Source organism: Myotis brandtii, unplaced genomic scaffold (genome assembly GCF_000412655.1).
Source record: "Myotis brandtii unplaced genomic scaffold, ASM41265v1 scaffold2803, whole genome shotgun sequence".
Lineage (NCBI taxonomy): Eukaryota > Metazoa > Chordata > Mammalia > Chiroptera > Vespertilionidae > Myotis > Myotis brandtii.
Genome location: NW_005360693.1, coordinates 187,412 through 214,919, shown reverse-complemented (window position 1 = coordinate 214,919; position 27,508 = coordinate 187,412). Strand labels below are relative to the sequence as shown.

General features: G+C 42.1%; 1 long non-coding RNA gene across 1 annotated transcript; it reads left to right on the top strand.

The window, feature by feature from the left end:
• Positions 1-1,660: 1,660 nt before the first annotated feature.
• LOC106726555 lies at positions 1,661-19,283 on the top strand. The gene is made up of 3 exons (XR_001362619.1): positions 1,661-1,777; positions 6,730-6,732; positions 19,272-19,283. It is a non-coding gene; the product is annotated as an uncharacterized LOC106726555 (long non-coding RNA).
• The last annotated feature ends 8,225 nt before the right edge of the window (positions 19,284-27,508 follow it).

The following is a 27,508-nucleotide window of genomic DNA, read 5'->3' as shown; positions in this document are numbered from 1 at the left end:
GCAGGTGTGCGCAGGAGCTAATGCCAGCCTGGTGCTCTTCAGCGATGTCTGCACAGTCCTGTCGAAGGGAGACTGTGGCTGTGAGGGGCATCCTCCTTTCTGAGGAAAGCACTGTACTGAGAGGCAGGTTTTCTGATGCTGACTTTACAAATATGCATGGCAGTGGTCTCTTCATCCAATCAGCCAACTGGCCTTTACCGAGCACCTGCTATACGTTTAGGAATAAAGTGCAAGTTCTCAAAGTCTTGGAGCTTGCAATCTTCTAAAGGAACATAAAAGAGGTCATGTCGAGAAGTTTTCTCATTGCCAAGGAGGAAAGAATGGCAAAAGCAAGTGAGATGGGATGGGAAGGAGAGGACCCCCGGTGGCAAAGCTGGGTGTTCATAGGTGATGGCAGGAGAGCAGGTCCTTCCACTCAGCCCCTGGCAGGGTCCCCCTGGTGGCAGTCCTGGGAATACTGCCGGGAAATGATCATGGGATTTTACCCGGAATGTAACCCAGTGATATGATTCAAGAGGGAGAATCAAGGCCACTTAAGTGACATTTCTACATAAAGAGTTGTCATTGAGAAGCTGTCTAGGCAGGGAGGTTCCTTAGCTGGAAACTGCTTTCCAATTCCACTAAAACACTCTCAGGTAGAAAAGAATTTCTTACTAGTGTTTGTGACACCAAAGCTGTAACGTCACTTTACCAAGATTAACGTATTAGAAAGCTTAGGGGGAAGGAGGCCCTGGGAAATTAGGGGGAAGGGGGCCAGTGTGACTCCACTTGGGGAGGAAAGAATAGACCTTTCGGAGAGAAGGTAAATGTGGAGCTAAAGCTAGAAGAATAAATATGCTTTTATCACGTAGAAAAGGATGGGGTAAGGGCAATCTTGGCAGAGAAACCTCTGTGAGCAAAAACAAAAACACAATGGGATGAAGTGTGGCCAACGCATGGGCGCTGAGGAAAGACACAGTAACAAATACGATTGGGAAAATGGAGAAGGCCAGATCTATCAGGGCCTTAGAGGACATACCAGGAAGTTTATACTGTTGGATAGAATGGTCTCTTTCAAACTGATAAGGAGAAAAATCTTATACCCCCAAGGGTCTTAGGCCATGATGAAAGGAAACCCTGTGCATGAGATTATTTAAAACATTCCAATTTTTCTTCTATTCTGTACTAGATTGACACTTGTTTTAATGTTCAAAAATAGTTCTTATCGAGTAAAATGGATACTCCAGAATAATATACCACATCTCTCACGAGGCTTCAAGTGCCCTGGAACCCAGAGAAGTGCCCCCAGGATGCATGCAACTCAGTTTGAGGAGAGTTATATTTCACTGGAAGTTTTAAAAGCATTTTTAAAAATGGAATAATTTTAGAAAACCAAGAGACAGCTTAGATTATAAGATTTGGAGTTGGTGAGCTGTGGGAAAATATACAAGATGTCAAGGTGGAAACTCTGTTGGATGTGGTGACTGGTGGAAAATAGGAGTGAAGAAGAATAGTGGGTGAATGAAAAGATATAGGATGGGGGACGAGTCCAAAATCATAGCATGGGTGAAGTTACGTGCACCTCCCTCAAGGACCACATGAAAATTACAACTGAACTATAGAAAAATCAACCTGGATAACCATATCAAGACTAGCTGAAAAGAAGAAGTCTTATAGCCTGGCTGGTGTGGCTCAGTGGTTGAGTGTCAACCTATGAATCAGGAGGTCACTGTTGAATTCCCGATCAGGGTACATGTCCCAGTTGTGGGCCCGATCCCCAGTAGGGAGAGTGCAAGATGTTTCGATCTCTTTCTCCCTCTCCCTTCCTCTCTGAAATCAATAAAAATATATATTTTTTAAAAAGTCTTATAACCAAGGACATACAGAAGCCACACCAAGACTGGTAGAAGGGGTAGAGATGCAAAACAAGTTGGCCCCACAGCCATGTGCTGTGGTTGAGAACCCAGAGGGAATCTCAGCTGCAGACGTCCGCCCTGAGGAACCAGGGGTCTCAGCCCCATGCCAGGCCCCTCATCGTGGAGCACTAGTGCAGGAAGAAGAGCCCACATATCACCTGGCTGTGAAAATGAACAGAGATTCTGTCCACCTGAGTGAGATGGGGGGCTGCTGAAACCCAGGCACCTCTTAAAGGGACCACACACAAAATCTCACTCACAAGCTCTCACCCTGAGCTCCAGCAGAGGAATGGGAACACAGATGGAGTCATGCAGGGAGAGACTGGGTTGTGTAGCTTCAGGGAGAGAGCTGGAGGGACAGCCGCAATGTTTCCTTGTTGAGTCCCTCTGCCACACCACCCCCAGATGCCATCTTTCCTGGGTCGAACACTCCCCTCCATTCAGCATCAGCTTGGAGAGCTACACTAGCTCCACCCTGCCAACTCCCTGAGGCCCAGCCCTGAGAAGTTTGCACTCAGCTGTGGGCTCTGCTAGTGGCAACCAGCCAAGACCCTCAATGCAGTTTTCTTCGAAGACTTTTGGGGTTACCAGACCACCTTGAGAGGTGTCAGAGTCACACAGAGAGAGACTGAGTGGTGAGGCTTCAGTGAGGGAACTTTCCCTGCAGGCACAACACTTACACCATTCCTGTGCTGGGCTCTCCCCACGGCATCAGCCTGGGGAGTTGATGAGCCCCATCCTGCTAAGCCTGGGCCCCTGATCTGGTCATTTTTGAAAAACACTTGAGGAATTTCAGGCAAGTCCAGGGGGTGCCAGAGACACATAGGGAGAGGCTGTAAGGTGAGGGACATTTTCCCCACATACCTGACAGGTGCCACCATCCCTCTGCAGACTCCTCCCTCTATTCGGGAAAATCTCAAACTGTATTAGCCTAATGAACTCTACTGACTCCAAACTGATGACTCCCTGAGACCCCGCCCCATCACAAAGGTCCCCAGGCCCCAAGCAGGTGGTGGTTGGCTTTGCTGTACCCTGAGACTTTTCCTGAGTTTCCTCAGTGCCAGTACTGGCACCAATTTTGAATCTCTGTGAACCTGGTAAACACAACTTGCCCTACCTTGTGACTCATTGCAACTCACATACCACCTGAGGCTTTTTCAGTGGGTGAGCCTAATGGGCAGCAGGCAGATGGCAGCGTATCTCAGGTGCCATGGACCTTTTGCTGACTTGCCCCAAGCCTGGTACTGGAGGCAGCCAGCTTGGTATGCAGCTTGGCCTCTCTCACACACACACCCAGAGCCAGCATAGGCAGCTATGAACCTTGGATCTCTTTGTAGCTCCTAACAGGTAACCCAGAGCTGGTCACAGGCAATGTCTGCATTGACCTGGACCAACGTCCTTCCCAAGAGGCACCAGAACAAACACATCTGGTGGCTGGTTTCACACTACAAGAGGCATACACAGCCATGACCGAGTGGCTCAGTTGATTAGAGCATCGCCATGCACCAAAAAAAGTTGTGGATTCGATTCCCAGGCAGAACACACAGCAAAGTTGTGGGTTCTATCTCCTGTTTGGGGGTGTATGGAAAATAATCAATCAATGTGTGAAGCTCTTGTCTGTGAGTTGTACCCACCTGTAAATATTGTACATAGAGTATCTATGTTGATTGTTGTTTTGTGTCTCTTTGTTGTTTGGTTTAATTTGTTTAAAGACAAGGCACATCCCACTTTGCTAGGGGCCCCAGCTGCTTGTGGCAGGCTGAACCCATGGCAGGGATTGCAGGAACTTCCCAGCAGCTGCCAAGAATTCTTAATCTTGGGGACCCTTCCTGCTCTCCCTCTCAAGGCATCAGCTGCTGGAAACTCTTAGCTAGTGAAAGTTCTTGTCTGTCTGTGATATAACTTGGTTACTGATGTTTTTTGCTGGCTTTCTTCTCTTTGGGGGACTTAGTTTTTGCTCTTCACCATTTTATGAACATAAGGAATCCTCTCTCTGCTGTTTGGGCTGTGTGCCACTCAGAACCAATTTGCTGTGCTGGTTTAGGGTGAGATAAGATTCTAAGGCTAATGTCCCAGTCCATCCTTCTGTGAGTACTCATTCATTCACTGTAGAGTTTTTCTGTTTCTTTTTTTAAGATCTGTTCTTATATGCAAGATTCTATGTTGTTAGTCTACTCAGAAAGAAAAAATATGGGAAATAAAACCTTCTAAACCTCCAAGTCTTTTTCCTAGGAAAATCCAATCTACAGAAGTTCCCTCCAGCAGGCTGCAGAAATAGCAGTGTGTGTGTGTTGAGGGGGACCCCATTTTTGTAAGGAAAAAGAAAAGAAAATAGTACTTTCACATTAAAGCCATTAGAGACTGGTGAATTATCCCTGTTACAAAATTTGCCAAGAAAATGCCTTGGGTAATAATAATTGGCTTTAAAATCTCAAAAGTTGTTAAGGCAAAATAAATATAACTAAAATGAAGGATATATGATAAAGCTTTTTCAATGGTAATTATATATGCCTAAACATAGTTTTTCAGTCTTTAGTAACTTGAAACTCTGGAGTTTGCTGGATTAAATAATAAAAATGATAAAATATCTAGGTATTTTGAAATAACAGGATACTAAAATATTAATCTGAGTTTGCCTTGTATGGAGAATATAGACGATGGATTTGAATCTGTTAATGAATAAGTTTTGTATTTTATTTGAAATATCTCTTAAAATGTGAATGTATTGCTAACCTGAGGAATGTTAATTACTTACAAGTCACCTAAAAATTAAGTTTTCTAAGGGTTAAGAAGTCTAACTAATTGGAAAGAAATTATGGTTTGGTTTAATAGAAGGCATGAGGCATGGAGATGCACTTTGAAGGGGGGAAAAAAGTGGATTCTAAAGCTAGTTATTTATGAAAGTTGTAATATTCTAAAGAAAGGTTTGTGAACGTTGTAGAATGCTTGTAAAGAGAAATGGTGAAAGGAAGTTGTATAAATGAAACAGACCAGTGAGTCAGGAGTAGTAGAATAGGGAAATTGAGATGGTGAAACAGCAATTTGGAGCCATCTAGTAAATCCTAAATTCCCTAAACCAAGGACACTTAAGAGTAAATGATTTGCATTTTGCCTCCCTAACCAGAGGGTAAATAGCTTATATCAACCTACTCAGGGAGACACATAGCAGAAATCCAATTAGTGTCATTTGCTGACCACACCCAAGGACAAATGAAGTTAGAGAATAAACCTTATTTTGGTTAGTCATTTTCTAGTCTGTTAAAAGGGAAAGGATCTTTCCTGTTTTTCTACCCAGGCAGCAAAAGTTCTATAAATTATTAAAATGGTTATATGTTACATTAATCAGGTATTTTTATAAAAAGTCATCATTTTAATCATGGGAACTAAGGTTTGCTAGCCTATGTTTGTGTCTAATACACTTTGATATATGATCTTTTGGTAAAATAAGTTTGATAATCCTTCCAGGGTTTGAATTTTAAGAAACTTTTTCTTGACCTAAAATTGGCTTTAGATCATTCCAGTAGGCTCTGGAATGCCTCAAGTGTTTGTTTTCTCTCTCATGAAGGAAAACTTTCTGCTTAATGTACATGGGAAGCTTAGTCAAATAATAATAACTACATTATGTTTCATTTGTAGCTCTAATTGTTATTCTGGAATATTGTGTTTTTCAGAAAGAACAAGATTTCATGTCATTTGCATTAGTATATAGTAAAGTATCTGGATTTATACAAGTACTGGGAGGAAAAATCGGGAGAAACAAAAATTTGGTTATGGGGCTGAATGAATGGAAAATAATTACATAGTTTTTATAACTTCTGTTGAAAGTATTGCTGGTTCTTAAACTTTTTGTTTTTCAGATATAAGGAAGCATATTTAAAGCAATTTTATAAATTATATATTTCCCTACCTGTCCATCCAGAATCTGGCAATTCTTAATAAGTGGCAATACGTTTCTTTGCATGAATTCAATAAGACCTGTTTCCAATTGTGGCTATAGTAACCAAGACTTTGACTAGAATGTCATGCCTGAGAGAGACATGCCCGGACTCTGGATGTCACCAGAAAGCTTTAAGGAATAAAGCCAATAAGAGCACCTTGGAGAAAGCCTGGTACCTTGCTTGGTCACGTGGCTCATGGCAGCCTTTCCAGGTAAGGAACGAGGGCTGCTTTCCTGAGAGATGGCAAAGAAGGAACCTCAAGACATCATTGCGACCTCAGCTTGAGGAATTCACCCATACCTATGGGTATTGCAGGCAAACCTGATGGCAGCTGGGTGGCTCAGCTTCTTTGCCCTGCGGGGCTAATTAAAGCTTGATTATGAAATTCCAGCAAAGCATATCTTTTTTAAATAGCCTATGTGACCAACTGTTATTCTTTCTAGGTCCATGCAAACAATCAGGCCAAATTGTAACTAGACTTAATACTAAATAAATTAGTCTTAACTTGGCTCTTTAATAAAAATGAGGGTGATTTCAGGGAGAAAAAATGTGTTTCAATAGGGAATTATTATAAGTGAAATGTTTTTTTTTCCTTCCACCAGACTATTTGTCATAATTCTTGCTGTTATAACCTTGGCCCAGTAATACTAAGTTTTATAACACAGTTTGTCTCCACCAGGTTACAAGCCCTACTTGCACTCAGGGAATATCACCTCCAGACACCATTGCCGCCTCCTTCCATGACCAGGCCTCATCATCCCTCTGACAGAGAGCAAGGATCTCTTGGTTCTGAAGGAAAAACTTCGTCCCTCCTCAGCATGAAGCAGTTACAGAATAAAGCACCCCTTTATTCTGAAAGAATTCGGAGCCAAGATCCTTGTGGGGGGATGTGATAGGCAGTTAGACAGATGTGAGCCGAGCAAGGACAATGGGCCTACCGGAGAAGAAATGGATGAGACCTGGAGGCGTGCTTCTCACCACTCCAACTGCTCTGAAGCTGGCAGTGGAGGAAACTATGTAGAACTAACCTTTACATTTGCTGAATAGGAGAATTCTATTGATAATATATAGAATTATTCCATTCATTTTGGGAAGTCATATACAGGGACCTTTATATGTTGGGACCCACTGTCTGGGAAAAGGATGCAAGGATGTTTCCTCTAAAGGTTACTGCAGTAGTTCCCCGTAGCAAATGTCTGACTGTTACTGAGTGTTCTAGTTAGTCTTTCAGTATCTAATAATTATGGTAAGAATTGTTCTGATAATTTCACCCTCCTTTATAGTAAGGGACATAGTAAGCTGCTGGCTGGTTGGTTTCTGATATGTGGATAACTATGTATCCCTCCTAACAGCAACGGGGGACCCTGTTCCTTAGGATGACTGACCATCTTTATGCCTCAGAAACATCGCAGGGTCTGAACCAAAAGAGACTTTTTCAAGGCCGTGGCATCAGACTGCAACGACGATCTCCACCTGGGGAGCCCTGCTGCCTATATTGCTTTGACCATTTTTGTTATGCTGGTAATAGTAGGCTCCCTTAATGCAGAAGTGACCCAGCTGACTTGTAGCACAGTAAAAGCCCTGAATGCCACCTCCAGGGCTGTACATCGGGTAAATCAAGAGCTGAGCCAGGTCAGGGAGGTAGTTCTAGAAAATAGGTAAGCAATAGATTATTTGCTGTTGCAGCATAACCATGGTTGTGAGGAATTTAAAGGAATGTGCTGTTTTAATCTTTCTGACAATTCTCTGTTGATAGAACATATATCCAAGATCCTGCATTGGTGTATTTCATCACTGGGAACTGCTTTCAAGGCAGAAGCAGATGCAGTCCAACAGGATGAGACTTTTCATGTAAAACTAATCTCGTAGATATGAGATGATAGAAATAGCAGTGGGAAAATGTTAGGGGCAAAAATAGAATGTTGGGGACTAGCTACAGTTATGGGAAATATTAATTATGCTCTGTTAACCATGATTGCCTTGTGTTGGTTAAAGAAAGGACATTCTAACCTGGCTGGGAGTTGTGTATCCTGGGACCTGGTAGTCAACCTTTGAATGCAATCCATTCTCATTCAAGAACTGCCTGTTATCATGGAACACAACCTTGTTGCTCAAACAATGGAGCCCCATCCCAACCTCCTACTTCCCCATGCCTATAATCCCTGCTTCCCCTTCTAATTCTTTTCCTACTCTATCTAGGCAGCTGGTTTATGGGGGGCTGCAGAGCAGATTTTTGTGGATGACCTGCTGCTCTCCCATATTGTCAGCAGTATTGGAATAAATGCTCATATATGATTTTTTTTTAAAGTACAAATTGGTATTTACAAAATACTCACTGGGGTATAAAGTACAACAAAGGGAATATATTCAATAATATTGTAATAACTATGAATGGTGCCAGATGGGTACTGGAAATATTGGGGGAACACTTGGTAAAGTATATGATTACCTAACCACTATGCTGTATACTTTAAACTAAAACAAAATAATGTTGTATGTAAACTGTAATTGAAAAATAAGTGTAAGCCCTAACCAGTGTTCTCAGTCGTTAGAGCATTGGCCTGTGAACCAAAAGGTTACAGGTTCAATTCCTAGTCAAGGGCATGTACCAGGATTGCAGGCTGATCCCCAGGCCTGGGTCAGGGCACATACAGGAGACAACCAATGGATGTGTCTCTCTCACATCCATGTTTCTCTCTCTCTCTCCCTCTCCCTCTCTTTCACTCTCTCTAAAAATCAATGGAAAAAAATATCCTCAGGTGAGAATTCAAAAAAACAAAAAACAAAAAAAGGAAGATATAGGATGCTGGCTTCAATCCACTCCTCCACTCGGGTAAGAAATGCAGGAAAATAAAAACAAACACGTGGGGACAGAACAATTAGGTTACGTGTGCAGATGTTAAGTTTCATTGGCTGTGGATCATCTGACAGGAGATGCTTGGAAAGACAATAGGTCTGTGTTTAGGGAAGGTCTATGCTAAAGGTCATCTTTGGGAATCACTGGCCTTGCAGGCAGCGAGAGAACATGTGTGGGGAGAAAGGGTCAAGGAGAGTAACCAATTTACTGGGGCCTCCAGAGTGGGCTGAGGGTCTAGGGGTGAAGCAGATGTTCTTTTCTCCCACAGAATTCAGTTTAATGTACAAGTCAGTATGTCTAGTGGCAATGCCAGGTGTAGACTGGTAAGTGGATGGTCAACTGCAAACTGGGAATACTCAGGTTTGCCAAAAGCAGAGGGTCAAGTAGAGAAGTCATGGAAACTAAGACTAGGAAAAGTACATTGAGGACAGCTCACGAATTACCAAGAAGTTTGGAAGGCAAATGAGAAAGGTCAGAGTTTTATAAGCAGGGTGACACCAGGGCCAGGGCTCTGGGGAGCATTGTCCAATCTGGCTGGGGAAGCATTTTGTGGTAGGGAGACTAGCAACATGAAGGGGAAGCAGTGAGGGCTGGTGCCAGGCAGGAGAAGCATTTAAAATACCTCATGACCCTTATGCCCTGGGCACTAGCTATTCAACACACATGCCAGGCAGGGCACCAGACCGACACAGTATCAGCTAATGCCAGCTGTTTCCTGACAACCAGCAATGGAAAGAGTGGATACAACCCTCTTTCATGATTGATAGACTATAAATAGGAGGTGTAGATGGCCCTTTAATGGTTGTGGTGTAATGTTAACAAACAAAGGAGGAATGATTTCTTGATAAAACATAGCTCCGCCTTTCACATGTGCCTTCATGGGACAAAAGGAAAAAGTCAGGATTCAGACACAGAAAGACCTTGTGTGCTGGGAGAATCTGGGTCACTTAGAAGCACCACTGCCTTCAATTTCCCATCATAAACTTGGCACGTTTCAGTCTATGCACCAGTCACTCTCCACAACTATGGGACCTTCTATCTTACTTTTCCATAGCAGTGAGCTTTTTTTTTTTCTCAAGAAACATCATAAAATATTTTATGAATAAATAAAAATCTAAAGAACAATCTCAAATTTATGAAATGCTGCCAAAATAGCAGTTAAAGTTTAACAACCTATCTGAGGAGTAAAAGAGTCTCAAATAGTTAATTCAGTCTTCCACCCAATAAACTATAGAAAGAAGAGCAAAATAAATGCAAAGCAAGCCGGTGGAAGGAAATCGTGAAGATATGAGTAGAAATTATAGCATTAAGCTAACTCAAACATGTAAAAACAAAAGAAAACAGTCACTTTCCTCTTAGCCCTAAATGCTCATGGAGAGACTTACTGGTGAAGACATTACCATGGGATTCAAGGTTCAGCACATGGCAATGTACCTTGGACAGTAGACCTCCAGAGCCAGGAGAGGCGGGACCCCCATGCTCTGCGGGCCAGGCAGGCTCGCTCTTCACCAAGATGGCTTGGGAAAGGCGGGAGCACGAGTCTCACTCTGCACAGTGGAGGGAGCATGGCACAGCTCTGGAACCACATGTGGGGGTGCATCCAAGTTGCAATCAGAGGTGCCTACGGTGCTTTTGCCACATTCACCTTTTATATCCCCTTCTTCCTAGTCCCAGCAACAAGTAACCCTCCAATTTCCAGAGTGATGGAAAGCCCCATCATAGGGAAGCCCCGCCTCTGCTTGTAATGCCCACCCATGGCACTCTCAGTTCCTCCCAGGGACAACCGGCCATTTTTTAACATCCCTGAATATTGGAGGTCCCTCTTTGTTTAGCTGAAATCCACCTCCCCTAGCTTCTCCCTATAGACACCATTGGAGGGACCAAGAAGCAGTGCAGCTTATAGGTGGTTCCTTCTGAAATGTTTATAGCAGCGGCTTGATGTTGCCAATGCAGTCACAGCGGATGACCCACAAAGACAGAAGGGATACGTGAGGATCCTGCCTGTTGGAGACCCTCAAACGAGCATCGATACTCTCTGTATACCACCTCTGAGCCTTCCCCTTTCAATGTGCTCTGCCCGCCCTAGCAGTTGGTTCCTTGGGTGGGTTGGTGGTGTATGTGTTGGGGGAAATTCTCCCTTCTAATTTCAGCCATTTCTCCTCTTGAACAAACAGGTCACCTTGGCAGAAGGCCAACTCAGACAAACTGCAAACATCGAGTTTGGGGAGGAGGGAATCAGAGCTCATTTATTTCTGCTCATTGGACTTGGCTCAAAAGATGCAAAGCTGACTCTAAGGTCATTTTTTCCACTTTTCTCCTGCTCTACTCCACTCCCTCTCCAGTCACTCCTCCCATCAGAGAAAATTTAAACATCAAGACCACATGGTTTCCTCTTCAGCTTTGCCTTCCCAGATTTCTTTATGCTGTGGAAATGGACCCTACGCCATCCATTGCACAGTACTCCCTTTCCAGATTGAGGGATGTTGTAGGGGTCTCAATCATCTCTCATAACATCTAGGAGATAAATCTTCTAGATCACATATCCTCTTCTAATGTGGTCTAAAACACGTTGCTTTTTACGTATATTCTTCTATCCATTATACAAGTAAGGCTGTTTGTTTCATCAATGACCAAGATTCTTTCTCTATATTGGAGTTTTGTTTTGTTTTTTAATTTGGGTGTATTCCAAACGTAGAGTTATATAAATATGTACTTTACTTACAAGCTTTCTAGAAATTTTTACTTTATTTTTCATCTGGCATATATAAATCTATTCCTATTATTTCTTTTTGTTGTTGTTGATTTCAGAGAGAGGAAGGGAGAGAGAGAGAATGATAGAAACATCAATGATGGGAGAATTATTAATTGGCTGCCTCCTGCATGCCTTCTGCTGGGGATCAAGCCCACAACCCAGGCATATGCCCTGGCCAGAAATCAAACCTCAATGTCCTGGTTTATGGACACTCAACCACAGTCACAACGGCCAGGCTACTTTTTTTAACTTTATTTTTATTATTGGTACTATTGCAAATGTCCCCATTCTCCCCGTGCCTTTGCCCACCTCCACCCAGCCTCCAGCCCCCCTTTCCTCTGGCCATCACCACACTGTTGTCTATGTCTATGCGTTATGCATATATATTATCTGGCTAATCTCTTCACTTTCTTTCACCCAGTTCCCCCCCCCCCATTATTTTTTTATTGATAATTGTAATTAACCATGCTGGTTAATTATTTTTTACTGAATGCTACTTTTATGAAAGCAATCTTTCTACCCTTTTTTGAAGAGGGGTTGCATTTGAAAAACTGTAATAGAGGGTGGGGTCTATGTGCCCAGCTTTTACTTGGGATGTCTCTGTATCTTTCTACATATTTTATTTTGACTATAATTGTATTATATTTCTTAATTGAGTGATTATCTATCCATCTGTGTATATACCTATAAAATGTGTGATTTTGTTCTTAATTCTATCATTTTGTTTTATGCTTTCCCCTCCGTAACACCCTTACTGTTTCCCTTGTACTTTTTCTAAGAACCCTTCCTTTGTTTTTATTTTATCTCACTGATTTGGAAGTATACATCCTGTTTCAAATTTACTTCTGATATCCTTAAAGATTTTCCAAAACATACATCTTTTTTTTCTCTAGTTGTCAAATTCAAGAAAATTTAATAGCTTTTTACTCCCTTGTTAATGAGGAATTTTTGCATGCTTTGATCCATTTGTTTATGCCAGTATGATTGTTTTTCTTAACTTCATATTCAAATGTCATGTAGCTTATAATTTAATATTTTTTAAATTTTTGTAAACAAGTTTGGATCTTTATTTACAAAACTACTTACTATCTAGATCTAAGTATATACTTAGTGATAATGCTAACCACAGGCCTTTTATATTATGATTTTCCCATTCCTAAATATTTGCCTTGGGTTTATTTTTCACTCGACCTGTAAGTTTTCCAAGAATGGCACATGAGTCTGATATCATCAAGCATGTCTTTCTGATGATTTCTTATAGGTTGGATATAGAAATGTTTAATGTCTGCATCTTTCCCAAGAAAATCCAAAGGGATCCCTGCCTTGGCTTTCATTGTTCAGTGCTGAAAAAGATGTTTTAAATCTCTGGAAGATTTTTCAAATATTTTTCTTTGTAAGTTTCCTTTTTTTCCTGCAATGGTGATTTTGAATGATTATTTTGGATTACCTACTTGCTGGTTTCTAGTCATAAAATGGTTTTATTCAAAAAGTCCATAGTTTCTTTTTTTAAATCTTTATTGTTAAGAGTATTACAGATGTCCCCCCCTTTTTCCACTTATTGCCCCCCTTTTACCTGGTTCCCACCCCTCCCCAGGCCTTCACCACACTATTGTCTGTGTCCATAGGTAATGCATATATGCATCTTCTTTGCTTAATCTCTTCCTGTCTACTCCCCAGGCCTTCACCACACTGTCAGTCTGTTCCATGTTTCCATGCCTCTGATTCTATTTTATTCATCAGTTTATTTTATTCCTTGCTTACTTTAATTTTTAGATTTAATTGTTGATAAACATATATTTATTGCCATTTCATTGGTCATAATTTTTATCTTTTTTATCTTCTTCTTCCTTTCCTTCTTAAAAAATACCCTTCAACATTTCATGTAATGCTGGTTTGGTGGTGATGAACTCCTTTAGCTTTTTCTTGTATGTGAAGCTCGTTAACTGACCTTCAATTCTACATGATAACTTTTCTGGATAGAGTAATCTTGGTTGCTATTCATCACTTTGAATATTTCTTGCCATTCCATTCTGGCCTGCAAAGTTTCTGTTGAGAAATCAGCTGACAGTCCCTTATAGGTAACTAACTGCTTTTCTCTTGTTGCTTTTAAGATTCTCTTTGTCCTTAACCCTTGGCAATTTAATTATGATGTGCCTTGGTGTGGGCCTCTTTGGATTCATCTTGTTTGGGACTCTCTGTGCTTCCTGGACTTGTAAGTCTATTTCTTTCACCAGGTAGGGGAAGTTTTCTGTCATTATTTCTTCAAATAGGTTTTCAATAGCTTGCTCTCTATCTCTTCTCCTTCTGTCACCCCCATAATGCGAATGTTGGTACACTTGAAGTTGTCCCAGAGGCTCCTTACACTATCTACATTTTTTTTCTTTTTTCTTTTTGCTCTTCTGATTGAGTGTTTTTGTTTCCTCTTATTCCAAATTGATGATTTGATTCTTAGCACCCTCTACTCTACTGTTGATAAATTATGCTGTATTTCAGCTACTGTATTCTTCATTCTGACTGGTCCATTTTCCTGTCTTTGATGTATTCACTAATTTCCTTGAAATTCTCACTAAGATCCTTGAAATTCTCACTAAGTCCCTTGAAGTTCTCATTCATTAAGATCCTTGAGCAACCTTATAATCATAGTTTTGAACCATGTATCTAGTAGTTTGCTTGTTTCTATTTTATTTATTCTTTTTCTAAAGATTATTTTCTGTTCTTTTATTTGTGACATGTTTCTTTGTCTCCACATTTTGGCTGCTTCCCTGTGTTTATTTTTGTGTATTATGTAGGGCTGTTATGACTCCTAGAATTGGTAGAGTTGCCTTGTGTAGTAGAGTCCAGTGGCTCAGCCTCCCCAGTCCCCTGAGCTAGGAACACTAGGTGCACCCCTGTGTGGGCTGTGTGCACAGTCTTGTTGTAGTTGAGCCTTGATTGCTGTTGGCATCACTTCAAGGAATTGACCACGAGTCTATTGGCTGTGAGGACCAGCTGTGACTACATTGGAAGAGCTATTGTGCAGGAGACACTCCTATGGAGCATGACTTGCTTCAATGGGGCTTTGGTGCTCAATGAGTCTGCCCCTTGAGTATGTTGTTCATGGCTGTGTAGAGTTATAATCTGGAATGGTCTGAAACTGTCCACCAGTGCACTTACTCTAGGTTCCCCTGGAGGTTCAAAGTCAGCCACTGCCTAGGTCCTGCCTGGGGCCACCCCTTAGGAGCTACAGAGTGATCTGCAGCTGGCTGTTACTTGTATTGGGCTTGGGAGTGCCTAGGAGAGGCCAAGCTGTGAAACAAAGTCGGCTGGTGCTAGAGCCCAGGTTGGGATCTCTAATTGTGAAGAATAGGGCACACTAATGCCAGCTGCTGCTTGTTTGATAGATTTTAGAAAAGTCTTAAGCCTGAGCTAGGACAGGCCATTCATATGGAAAAGATGCTGCAAACAGCTTGGATGAGGCTGCAAACTGGATGATGTGGGATCTTAGGGAATCACTCAGGTGGAGCAGTGTGAGCCAGGCTGATGAAAACTCAGTTATGGTGCCTACCATTGCCCTCTACAACAGAGGAGGTCTCAGCATAGGAACAATGACCTCTGCCAGCTTTTGTCTGGGAGAAAGCCACCCCGGAGTTCTTGCCTGGGTGCCAAGCAGTCCATTTCCTCCTGGTATGTCTCTGGATCCCCTCAAGCCACTGCCCCAGCACTAGAACTCAGAAGGAGTGAATCCAAGTAAACCCAAGTGCCAGCCCTTTAAGAGGAACTGCCTGGATCTCCAGCAGCCTCCATGTCTCTCAGCCAAAATCCATGCTGGTTTTTATAGCCCTAAGTTACAGGGGCTTCTATTCCCAGCACCAAAACCCTGTGCTGAGGGGTATGGTGTGGGGCTGGGAACCCTTGCTCCTTATGGGAGCTCTCTGCAGCAGAGATATCCCCTCTATTAAAAACATGCCACACGTGAGTATTGGAACAGCCTGTTTCATGCCTCTGCCCCTCCTCCCAGTCTCATTGTTCTTTATTCTTTAATTCTCTAGTTTGTAGGACTTCCGTTTAAGGCTGTTCTGAATGATGATTGTTCTATATTTTAGTTGTAATTTTATATGATTGTATAAGGTGGCAAGTACCAGTGTTTATGCTGTTATCTTGGTTTTCTTCCATCTACACTAATAAAAGAGAAACATGGTAATTGGCGTACGACCGCTACCCTTTTCATTGGCTAATCAGTGAGTATATGTTTCCTCTTATTCCAAATTGATGATTTGATTCTTAGCACCCTCTACTCTACTGTTGATAAATTATGCTGTATTTCAGCTACTGTATTCTTCATTCTGACTGGTCCATTTTCCTGTCTTTGATGTATTCACTAATTTCCTTGAAATTCTCACTAAGATCCTTGAAATTCTCACTAAGTCCCTTGAAGTTCTCATTCATTAAGATCCTTGAGCAACCTTATAATCATAGTTTTGAACCATGTATCTAGTAGTTTGCTTGTTTCTATTTTATTTATTCTTTTTCTAAAGATTATTTTCTGTTCTTTTATTTGTGACATGTTTCTTTGTCTCCACATTTTGGCTGCTTCCCTGTGTTTATTTTTGTGTATTATGTAGGGCTGTTATGACTCCTAGAATTGGTAGAGTTGCCTTGTGTAGTAGAGTCCAGTGGCTCAGCCTCCCCAGTCCCCTGAGCTAGGAACACTAGGTGCACCCCTGTGTGGGCTGTGTGCACAGTCTTGTTGTAGTTGAGCCTTGATTGCTGTTGGCATCACTTCAAGGAATTGACCACGAGTCTATTGGCTGTGAGGACCAGCTGTGACTACATTGGAAGAGCTATTGTGCAGGAGACACTCCTATGGAGCATGACTTGCTTCAATGGGGCTTTGGTGCTCAATGAGTCTGCCCCTTGAGTATGTTGTTCATGGCTGTGTAGAGTTATAATCTGGAATGGTCTGAAACTGTCCACCAGTGCACTTACTCTAGGTTCCCCTGGAGGTTCAAAGTCAGCCACTGCCTAGGTCCTGCCTGGGGCCACCCCTTAGGAGCTACAGAGTGATCTGCAGCTGGCTGTTACTTGTATTGGGCTTGGGAGTGCCTAGGAGAGGCCAAGCTGTGAAACAAAGTCGGCTGGTGCTAGAGCCCAGGTTGGGATCTCTAATTGTGAAGAATAGGGCACACTAATGCCAGCTGCTGCTTGTTTGATAGATTTTAGAAAAGTCTTAAGCCTGAGCTAGGACAGGCCATTCATATGGAAAAGATGCTGCAAACAGCTTGGATGAGGCTGCAAACTGGATGATGTGGGATCTTAGGGAATCACTCAGGTGGAGCAGTGTGAGCCAGGCTGATGAAAACTCAGTTATGGTGCCTACCATTGCCCTCTACAACAGAGGAGGTCTCAGCATAGGAACAATGACCTCTGCCAGCTTTTGTCTGGGAGAAAGCCACCCCGGAGTTCTTGCCTGGGTGCCAAGCAGTCCATTTCCTCCTGGTATGTCTCTGGATCCCCTCAAGCCACTGCCCCAGCACTAGAACTCAGAAAGAGTGAGTCCAAGTAAACCCAAGTGCCAGCCCTTTAAGAGGAACTGCCTGGATCTCCAGCAGCCTCCATGTCTCTCAGCCACAATCCATGCTGGTTTTTATAGCCCTAAGTTACAGGGGCTTCTATTCCCAGCACCGAAACCCTGTGCTGAGGGGTATGGTGTGGGGCTGGGAACCCTTGCTCCTTATGGGAGCTCTCTGCAGCAGAGATATCCCCTCTATTAAAAACATGCCACACGTGAGTATTGGAACAGCCTGTTTCACGCCTCTGCCCCTCCTCCCAGTCTCATTTTTCTTTCTTCTTTAATTCTCTAGTTTGTAGGACTTCCGTTTAAGGCTGTTCTGAATGATGATTGTTCTATATTTTAGTTGTAATTTTATATGATTGTATAAGGTGGCAAGTACCAGTGTTTATGCTGTTATCTTGGTTTTCTTCCATATATTAATAACCTCAGAAAGATATTCTTCTATTTTATAACTTTTTTCCTGCTCCATTTTCTTTGTAGTTTTTATTTCACAGAATGCTAATTGGTCAGAAATTGGATTGTCCTTTCTGGATATTCATTATATTCCCTCTCATCCTATTCTACTTTGTATATTCATTCTACTTTATTAGAAAGCTGATGGAGTTTGGCCTTCAGGTCATTTTTTTTCTTTTGCCAACTCTCTCTTTTTTACTGTTTATGGTACATATTTTAATTCTGTGATGGTTTTCGGCATTCCTACATTTCTTTTACTTTTTGTCCAGTCTTTTATCTAAATCCACCTCAACTTCTTTCATATGTTCATCTCCATCATATGAACTTCATGATATCTTACATTTTATCCAGAGCATAGAATAAATATACATATTTTTTCAGGGTTCTTTGCCAATAGCTGGGTAGAATTTAATCCCCTTTTTCCACCTGCAAGATTTTAAGCTGAAGGCCTGGTGGTTGTGTGCTGCCTCTGGTTGAAATCCTCTTGCCTATCAGGAATCTAATTTGCATGTCTTTGTGAACTGGGATGATACTGCTCCATGTGCCGAACATGAAGAGGAGAATGAGCTCCTGGGTAATTGGATGCACACACTGCTCTTCTATTCATCTTTGCTAAAGATGTGTCTTGCACATTGGCAGTCCTCAGAAGGAGGTAGTCTATTGCTCCTACTTATTTCCATCATCTCTGCTGTTGAGTTGAATCCAAAAATGCAGTGAATTGCCATATAAACATTTTCACCCAAGTACCAGTGTCCTTGGTGGATGTAGCAAAATGGAAATTCCAATTGAGTAGCTAAAAGAGGGGAATGACTGTGTAAGGAAAGACTTGAGCATATCATAAAGCAAATATTCTTACTGGGGGTTGGTGGACAGGCTTTCTGTTTGACCCCTGGGACCAGGTCTCTGAGAAAGAACCACACAGATGGGGCAAATGCAAACAGCTTCCTCTCTCCCCTCTCTCTAGACTGATGTTGTTTCAGAGCTTTAGAGATGAGCATTATTAAAAATATATTTTTATTGATTTCAGAGAGGAAGGGAGAGGGGGAGAGAGCTAGAAACAGCAGGAGAGAGATCAGCTGCCTCCTGCTGGCCCTCCGCCCTGGAGATTGAGCCTGCAACCTGGGTATGCGCCCCAACAAAGAATTAAACTGTGGCCTCCTGGTTCATAGGTCAATGCTCAACCACTGAGCCACACTGACTGGGCTAGAGATAAGCATTTTTGAAAGTTCTACAGTGGGCTCAGTAACCAAACTCCTTGATTCTAGTTCTAGAGGCTTTGCACCATCTCCTTCATTTCCTGGGAGTTCCAGTTGAAGGTGGAACAGATAGAATTAGGCATGGGGAGCAACTCTCAATCAGAGCCTGGACATCTTCTACTGTGTAAATTTTATCTTCTTGTAGGGTGCATGTTTTTGTAAACTGCATCAAAGACTTTCTTGAATGAATTATGTTACAAATGAACAAAATATTTCAAACTAAACAAATAGAAAACTAAGACTCGAGTGCTTAATAACGTCAAACGCAATTTTCAAAATATTTGACCATATCTATTCTTTATCATTTTAATGTAATACAAGTGCTGTTCAGTTCCATTAAATGTTTTGATTAAGGAGGATTATCTCAGTTTGCCTTCTGTTGGGCTTGTCAACAGACTAGTTTGCCTGGGCAGCTCTCCTTGGGTGTGTTTGGACAAGAAACAGAATATCAAACTTGGAGTTCTTGTTAACTTGCTCTCTCAAGTTCACTCAGCAAACTGGCAAATGGCGATCATGCATGATTCTCATAGCTGTGCTGGTCTGAGGTATAAAGTGTGTTTCTTTCAAAGGCTGATCAAAGAACAGTAAATGAATTCTACTCAGGGACTATTTCAGGCAAATGCCCTCAGTAGAAGGATCTTGGGCCCACTCCTCAACACCGGAGGCTCCTCACACTTGTCAGCTCTGCCCGTTGGGCTCTCTCAGTGGTTGAGAGCTTATCTCAGGCTGATTTGTCCCTTAAAACTCCTTTCCCACAAGAGCGCATCTGCCAGGTGCAGTGGATTCCTGCTCCATGAGTCAGTAGGCTCCTGACATCAAAGAGAGCCCGCCGAAACCAAAATGGCCTTTCTCTCCCAGTATTTGCTTTGGAATCCACTAAAGCCAGACCCAAGGAACATGATGACAACCTAAAAGCCTGTGATTAATTTATGCTGGTCCCCAAGCCTTTGCCCCTCAGTGCCACATGGTGAAGCAGTTATCAGCACCTGGTTTTGCTCCATAACCAGACAGCACTTCCAGGAATTTCAGTCACCACCTGAATAGAAATAGGCTTGAGTGTGTGCATTCTTATAGTGCTATTTTATGCAAACCTATTTTATCCATTCCCTCACTGGATCCCGTGCATAAGCAACCCTACTTACCAATAGATTATTTACACATGTAATTGATTGCTTTTTTCAACCAGTTGTCTAATGCTCCCTGTTTCAATGTTTTTGTACAAGTACAAGGCTAAAATGGCAGGAAATGGGAATTGTCCAAAGGAGAAGTAACTGTGATAAATGAGACCTTGTCAATCTATTTACATACAGGAAACAATATAATCAAAAGAATGAAGTGACTCCACAAAATTTTCAAGTTGTATTAAATCAGTAGTGCTTATTCTTTTGGCCAAACCGAAGTTTTTTGAAATATATTATTTATTATCTTTGGTTTTAAAAGAACCAGTATATACGAGAAAACATTTATTGTAATTGTTTAAACAATTTGTATAATTGGCCCTGGTTGGGTAGCTCAGTTGGTTAGAGCCAAGGTTACAGGTTTGATCCCCTGTCAGAGCATATACAAGAAGCAACCAATGAACATGAAGCAACCACTGAATGCATAAACAGGTGGAACAACAAATATCTCTCTCTCTATCTCAAATAAATGCCTAAAATTTTTTTAAAAAAAGAATATATATAATTAAATGTGTTTTTCTGCTGGAAAGTATAGAAACTTTGCACGACAGGGCACAAATTAGATTATAGGGTTTTTCATTAAAGTCTGAAAGAATGTTATTTTGGTCAATGTCAGAGTGAAGAAAGGCTGTATAGAATGGAAGAACAGCATTATGTCAATTTTTCTCTAGAGAAAATTAGTAGTATTTCTGGGGTCACATTTCTAGATGGCCTCATGTGCCCTCAGTTGTCTGTAAAATGAGAGGCCAAATCTGAGAAGATGGGGTGTATACTCTTAACTCAACTACTGGGGTTTGGCCAGGATACTGAAGTTCTGCCGGTCAAAGATCTCAGTTGTAGAGAAGTCTTGACGTACTTGACTTGTGCTGGTCACTATAACATGGTAAGATATTTCCACCCCAAGCCACAGAGGACTCAAGTTTTCCCAGGGTGGCTCTCCATGCAGACCAGGGTAAAGAATCATTCTTTCAACTCTGGCAGCAAGAAAAATTCAGTGTTCTAGGATTGGGCTTATCCAACTGTGCTGATTCTGGGTTATTGCTAAGGAAAGAGGGATTGTTATGGACTCCAAGTACAATTACCAAGCAATAGACACATCACCCAAACCATGACAAAAGGCATCATCCCAGGGCTCAGCTCTTCTTGACCTAAAAGTACTGACAAACTCTCAATAAAGAGCCTCCATCTGAGTAAATCTGCAGGTTGTCCTGAAATTGGTTAGCCATGGGTCTTCATCACAGTTTAGATTACAAATGTCACAACAGAACTCTCTGGCTAACATAGCTCAGAAGCAATCTGAGATATGACCAGAGCCTTTAAGCTCTTTTAGCTGTGGCCATCTGCTGTGGAGCCTCAGAATACCCCGTTTTCACCCTGGGTTCCTAAAAACAACAGAGATGGTTGATGTGAAGGTCCACCTGAGGGAACCCCGAGTTTCATGTACCACTTAAACTGTACCCTGGAAAGGATGAGGCTATTTTTAAAAAATCTGTATCATTGAAAGTATTACATAGGTCTTCCTTTTCCCCCCATTAACCTCTTTCAACCTGCTTCCATCCCCACCTTTAGGCCCTCACCATCCCATTGTCTGTGTCCATCGAATATGCAAATATGCATACAAGTTCATTGGTTGATCTCTTCCCACCCACCCTCCCCTGCCTTCCCTCTGAGGTTCAACAGTCTGTTCATGTTTCTATGTCTCTAGGTATGAGTGAGATCATGTGATACTTGTCTTTTTCTGACTGGCTTATTTCGTTCAGCATAATACTCTCCAGGTAGGATGGGGCTATTTTTAGTGCTTACAGCTTGTTCCAGTTTGTGGGATAAGAGAGAATTTGTGGATCTTGCCATGGAGTTGGAAAGTCTGTAGGAAGGACAGTTTCCCCTCACTGACTCCACTTCCTCACCTCCCTTTCATGACCTTCATCACCCTCATTGGCCCGCTACCCATGTATCCACATTCACCATGCTCTCGCAAAACTTCCTGGGCACTTGCCCAGTCCTCTTTGTGTTTGCCTTCTCAGTGAGGCATTAGATGCCACCTCTTCCTTGAACCGTCCTCACCTGTGCTTCTGTGAAGGACAAACTCCAGTGCTCTCCCACCTCTCTGGTCTCTCCTTCCTTATGTCCCCTGTGGGCTTCTCTTCCTCACTTGCCTAATAAAGCTTAACTTTTCTCTGTCCTCAAAGCTCTTTCCCTCTCCTGCACACTATGCCCAGATGGACCCATACACACCCACCTCCCACACACTCTGAGGACTTCTGAATCCCTATCTCCATTAGACTCACACCCTTTCTCTGGATTCATATTCCCAACTGTATGCTTCATGTGCATAAATTTCATCATATGTGAATTACATCTCAATAAAGTTAAAAAAAAGAAAAAAATAAATGTCATCCCCTGATATACTATTGTTGTATTGATCTACCACACATGGCATGTTAGCCCTCCACATTCTGGCTAAAATTTATAGTTTTAGCACTAACTTACTTCTCCCAGGTCACTACATTTCAGATTTAGCAAGTCATAACTACATTTTAAATCATTCCCTAAATTAGATGTTTCCACAAGAGGGAGAGAGAGATAAAAACATCAATGATGAGAGAGAATCATTGATCAGCTGCCTCCTGCAAGCCCCTTACTGGGGATGGAGCCCACAACCCAGGCATGTGCCCTGACCGGGAATCAAATTGTGACCTCCTGGCTCATGGGTCAATGCTCAACCACCAAGCCACACCGGCTGGGTTCTCATGGCCCCTTTTGTTTGTACACACTATTTCCTATTTCTGGAATACCTTGTCCTCCAACCTGTTGGTTTTCTGGTCAACACCCAGTCATTCTTCAGTACCTCTTCCAACCACAGGAGGCATTTGATTCCTCTGCATAGGATTCCCTCACAGTGCTGATCTCAGGAGACAACCTAAGAATTCAAGTTTAGGGCTTTTTCTGAATGACAGGGATCTAAGGTAGAAGAAAAGAGAGACTGTAAAATTGAACAGGTCTGGAATTCAATCTCAGATCTGTCCCTGTGTTACCCTGAGCAAAGAAATTGGCCTCTGAGTGTGAGCTTCACATTTATAAAAACAAGATTAACACTATACATCCAATAAATTGCTTTGGGAGAATTATATGGGATGAGGTGCTTCAGGTGATTGGTACACTCAATAAAAGTTAACTTTCTTTGTTTCTTCCTATACCTTGACTATTTTTGTATGTTTGTCCACAGTTAAATGTCTGTTATTGAGTGGGTCATCTATAAATGTTTTCTTGAATGAATGAATGAATGAATGAATGATTTTTTTCCTACTGTCAGTTGTGGATCACCTCTTCTGGGTGCTCCTGAATTGCTCTGACTCTTTACATACAACAATAGGATTAATGGAGGGCCTGAAAAGTTGATATTGTTACAAGTCACTATGCTCTACTACTGCTATTGATGATGATTGTAGTAATAGAATGAATAAACACTATGCAAGACTTCATAAAGAGCCTTCACCCAAGAAAACCAAATCAAACCATTAGAAACATCAAGAGAATTTAGTAAAACATCCTTCAGTAAAATGGCAGATTACAAAATTTCATAATATTTCCTAAACATAAGCAACAAGTATTTACAAAATAAAATTCAAAAAGATGAATATATGTAATTTTTGAAAACATTTTTGAAAGGATGGGGATGAATGCTCTGAGGGGAGAGAGGATTTATCTTATTTTTATTCTCTTGTATTTGAATTGTCAACTCTGTGTAGATATTTTCTCAATAAAAACTCTAGTTAATTTTAAAATGGCATTATAAAAAGAATTCAATTATTTCTAAAGCTCCTTTTTCCTCAAATTAATACAAAGTTATTGGTAGATTTATGTAGTATGCTTTTTAAGTTAGGTGGTATTTTATCACCTTTGTAATATATTCTTTAAAATACATTCATGTACATTATCTCAATTTTTAGACACAACCCCCTCTGACATGGACTTAACCTTCTGCTTTATTACAGAAGCTGAATTTGCCAACACTTTAATAGCCCATGTCCCTCTGAGCTGTTTCCCACACGAGGAATGACTCCCCGAGTCACATCTCACCTCCAGAAGTCCTCTGGGTCTGCTGCAGCTGCTGCCTTTAACGTGAGGTCTGGGGCTCTGGAAGGATCTCACCTTCTCTCCCCCTCACCTGGGATTGCGGGTTTCAGCAGGAAGTCAGTGCATTTGGAACAGAAGGATCCACATCGCACTTGCTCAGGGTAAGCTTTATTTGGCTACATAGCAACCCAGAAGCATGCAGGGCTCAGCCAGCGTCTTGCTCAGGGTAAGCTTTATTTGGCTACATAGCAACCCAGAAGCATGCAGGGCTCAGCCAGCGTCAGCTTCTCAAGGCCAATAATCCCATGACACCCCCACATTCTTGTCGCCCTGGGTCCCAGTCTGTGATACAGGCCCCTCCCTTGCTCTCTACTAGTCAGATGTTCTCCAGCCATATCACTCTGCCCCTCCCTCTGCCGCATGGCCCTACCACACCACCACATTCCTTCTTTCCTTTTTAAAAATTTTTTCAATTTATAGACTTGAGAGAGAGGGAGGAGGGGAGGGGAAGGAGAGAAATTGAGAGAGAAACATTGATTCTCCACTCCATCCACCCATGCCCTCACTGATTGCTTCCTCTATATGCCCTAACCAGAGATTGAACCCACAACCTTGGCATATCGGGGACGAGGTGCTAACTAACTGAGCTACCTGGCCAAGTCTCTTCATGATAGACACTATCAGCTATGCCCTCAGCCTCTTCACAGGACAGATCAGCTCTCCCACCTGGACTGAAACGTAACACTGCACTGCGAACCCCTCCTCCTCCCCATGGTCTTCTCAAGTGCAGATTCCCCCACTGACCTTAACAGACGGGGCGCTAGCATTCTCTCTGCCATTCTTATGCCCATTCTTCTTTCTTCTTTGCACCATATGTCCCTCATTGGCTGCCATCACCCTTGTCTTCGTTCCCTTCATTATTTTATTGAAGATTATACTGTGTCATTTCCTTTCTCTCATTCCCTCACACCCCCCCCCCAGTGGTCCTTACCATCATCTTCACTTACCTCAGTGTGCATGTTGGTTATACATGGACCCCAGCCCGTCACTCAACACCAGTCTCCTTTAGCTACCTGCTCCTGTAGTCTATCAAGTGGGGGTGCCCTCCACTGGCACCGCCTCACCTCAGGCATTTTAATTCCAACCCAAAGAGAAGCACAAGCTTGAAAATTTTAGAAGAAAACTGGAAATTATAAAATAGTGGTAGCACAAACTATGGCTTTTTTTTTTTTTTTGTCTATTAGCCTTTGGGACAAAAATCTTAAATCCATAGTGTCAACCCTAAGACCTTCACTACGCTGGCTTCTGTGCATGTCATCACCCTCTTCCACTCATGCTTCTCCTTCCTGTCTGAAGGCCAGCCGTGCTAACCTAACCATGGCTCCCCAAGACTCTCTTTCATCTCCGTGCTTTGAGTACAGGACTCTTTTTGGTTAGATCTCTTACCTTCCCCCAAATTCCTCCTAACTAATCTACTCAAACTCGGCACTGTTGTAACCTCATGAAAACCCTTCAGATGAAGGGTGGGACTGAAAAGGAAGACAGCTATAATTAGAGTGTATGCCATGGAAATAGTTTCTTTACATTTTATTTTCTTTGTTATGTGCTGAACTTCTATTAAATAATACCATTGTCTATTGTAGAAATATAGAAACTGTAAAGTGAAGAAGTTAAATAACCTTCACACCTAGGGAATAACTGGCACAGTTGAATGTTAAATAATGCCATTAAAGTCTAGTGTTAATTGGAGCCAGTGTTTGACCACATAATTAGCCTTAATTCTATAAATTGAAATTTTTTTAAAAATTTACAATCAGAATGACAATTTATTGCATGAAAATAAGTTATCTACGATGGATAAATAAACTTGAAACCATTGTATCATTCAGGTACCTTCTAGATATGTTTTCTTTATATTCAATACCCACCTGTCTGAGCCACTCTCCCCCTACCTCCTCCCCTTGCTACAATCCCAAGGGGGCAAAGCCTGGAAACTATATGCCTAGTCCCTTGGAAATCCACAAGAGAAGGCCTCCTACAACACTGGAAGGCAGAGGAAAGAGGAGCCATCGAATGCTCCCACAGCCATTGAGAGCAGGCAGGTGCCTTTGGCAGGCAGCGGTCATGGGGTTTCCTCTGCTGTGGGACATCGTCGGGGAGCGCCCCACTTCAGGGCTGTCCTCACTCCAGGGCTGTGGCTGCTGATATTTTCGAGCTCCCAGCCCCTCAGGCATCCTTGTGAGAGCACTCCCTTAGGTACTGGAGATGGCAGAGACCACAGAGACCTCGCCTTCCACAATTTCCAAAGGCAGCCACATTCTTTCCCCACCCCCAGTTGCCTAACTCTCTAATAATCTACTACTAACCTTTTATTCTCTGAAATACCTGGAGTGGTACTTGGATTCCTGACTGAACCCCAGCTGGAAAAATCTACAGAGCCTACTTATTTCTTAATACTTAAAAGTTCCTAAGCAATGACAACTGCAGTTCATGGGTGGAATTAAATAATCTGCATTATTATTAGCAGAAGAAAAAAGAGGTGTTTCAATTTAGATAGGTTTGAGATATATATTTTCCCATTTTAGAACACGCATGTTGTATACATTATGAAAGAACTAATTCCACTATGCTAATGTGAACAGTATTAACAGTTTTATTTTGCGCCTCACCCAGCTCACCTTACCTGCATATCCTGGATATGAATTTCATTACAACCCATGAACTGCTCTGTCAGGGCAAGACTGTCCGTATGATGAGCTCCCACCCCTGTCAGGACTGCAGGGAAAGACTGCATCTGAGCACCACTCCCACAGACTGGACTTACTCTATTTAAATAAAACCGGGGGGTGTTTTTATTTTTATTGTTGATGCTATTACATAGGCCCCTCTTTTCCCCTTCCACCCTACCCCTCCCCCAATTTATGGCCTGTGGGCCAAGAAATATAAAAAGGCCTGCCATTAGATAAATCCTAAAATCTATTATGCTTTCATCCTGTGGATTGAAAGATGAGGAGAAGGTGCTTGCCCCGGAGATAGCAGGATCTGAAAGATGTTTTTGTGCTAGCTAGGAGATAAAGCATATCTCTTCCAGACATCTAACACTGCTTAGCTCTTCTCTGCATTAGAAATCCATTTCCGCCAGGAGGCCTCCTCCAGTTCCAGAGTGGCCCCACTGGCTTTCTTTTCCAGATCCAGGCCAGTAACAGCATCGTACCCTCACGGTGGGAGTGCAGGATGTATTTTCATTGTTACAAATTGAACATAATTAAAGCATAGTGATTAATCACAAAAACAATATGTAATTATGTATGTGTTTTCCAATGGTCTTAGGCGACCCCTGTGAAAGGGTCGTTCGACCCCCAAAGGGGTCACGACCCACAGGTTGAGAACCGCTGTGTTAAAAGGATTCTTAAGAAGAAGAAGAAATAAATAAAATAGGGGAACATAGTTATAAAAAATAATATGGTGAGTGCAGAATCTCAGAGGGAAGGTATTTGGAGGTAATCAACCAAATACCTTGCATGCATATATGCATAACCCATAGACACAGA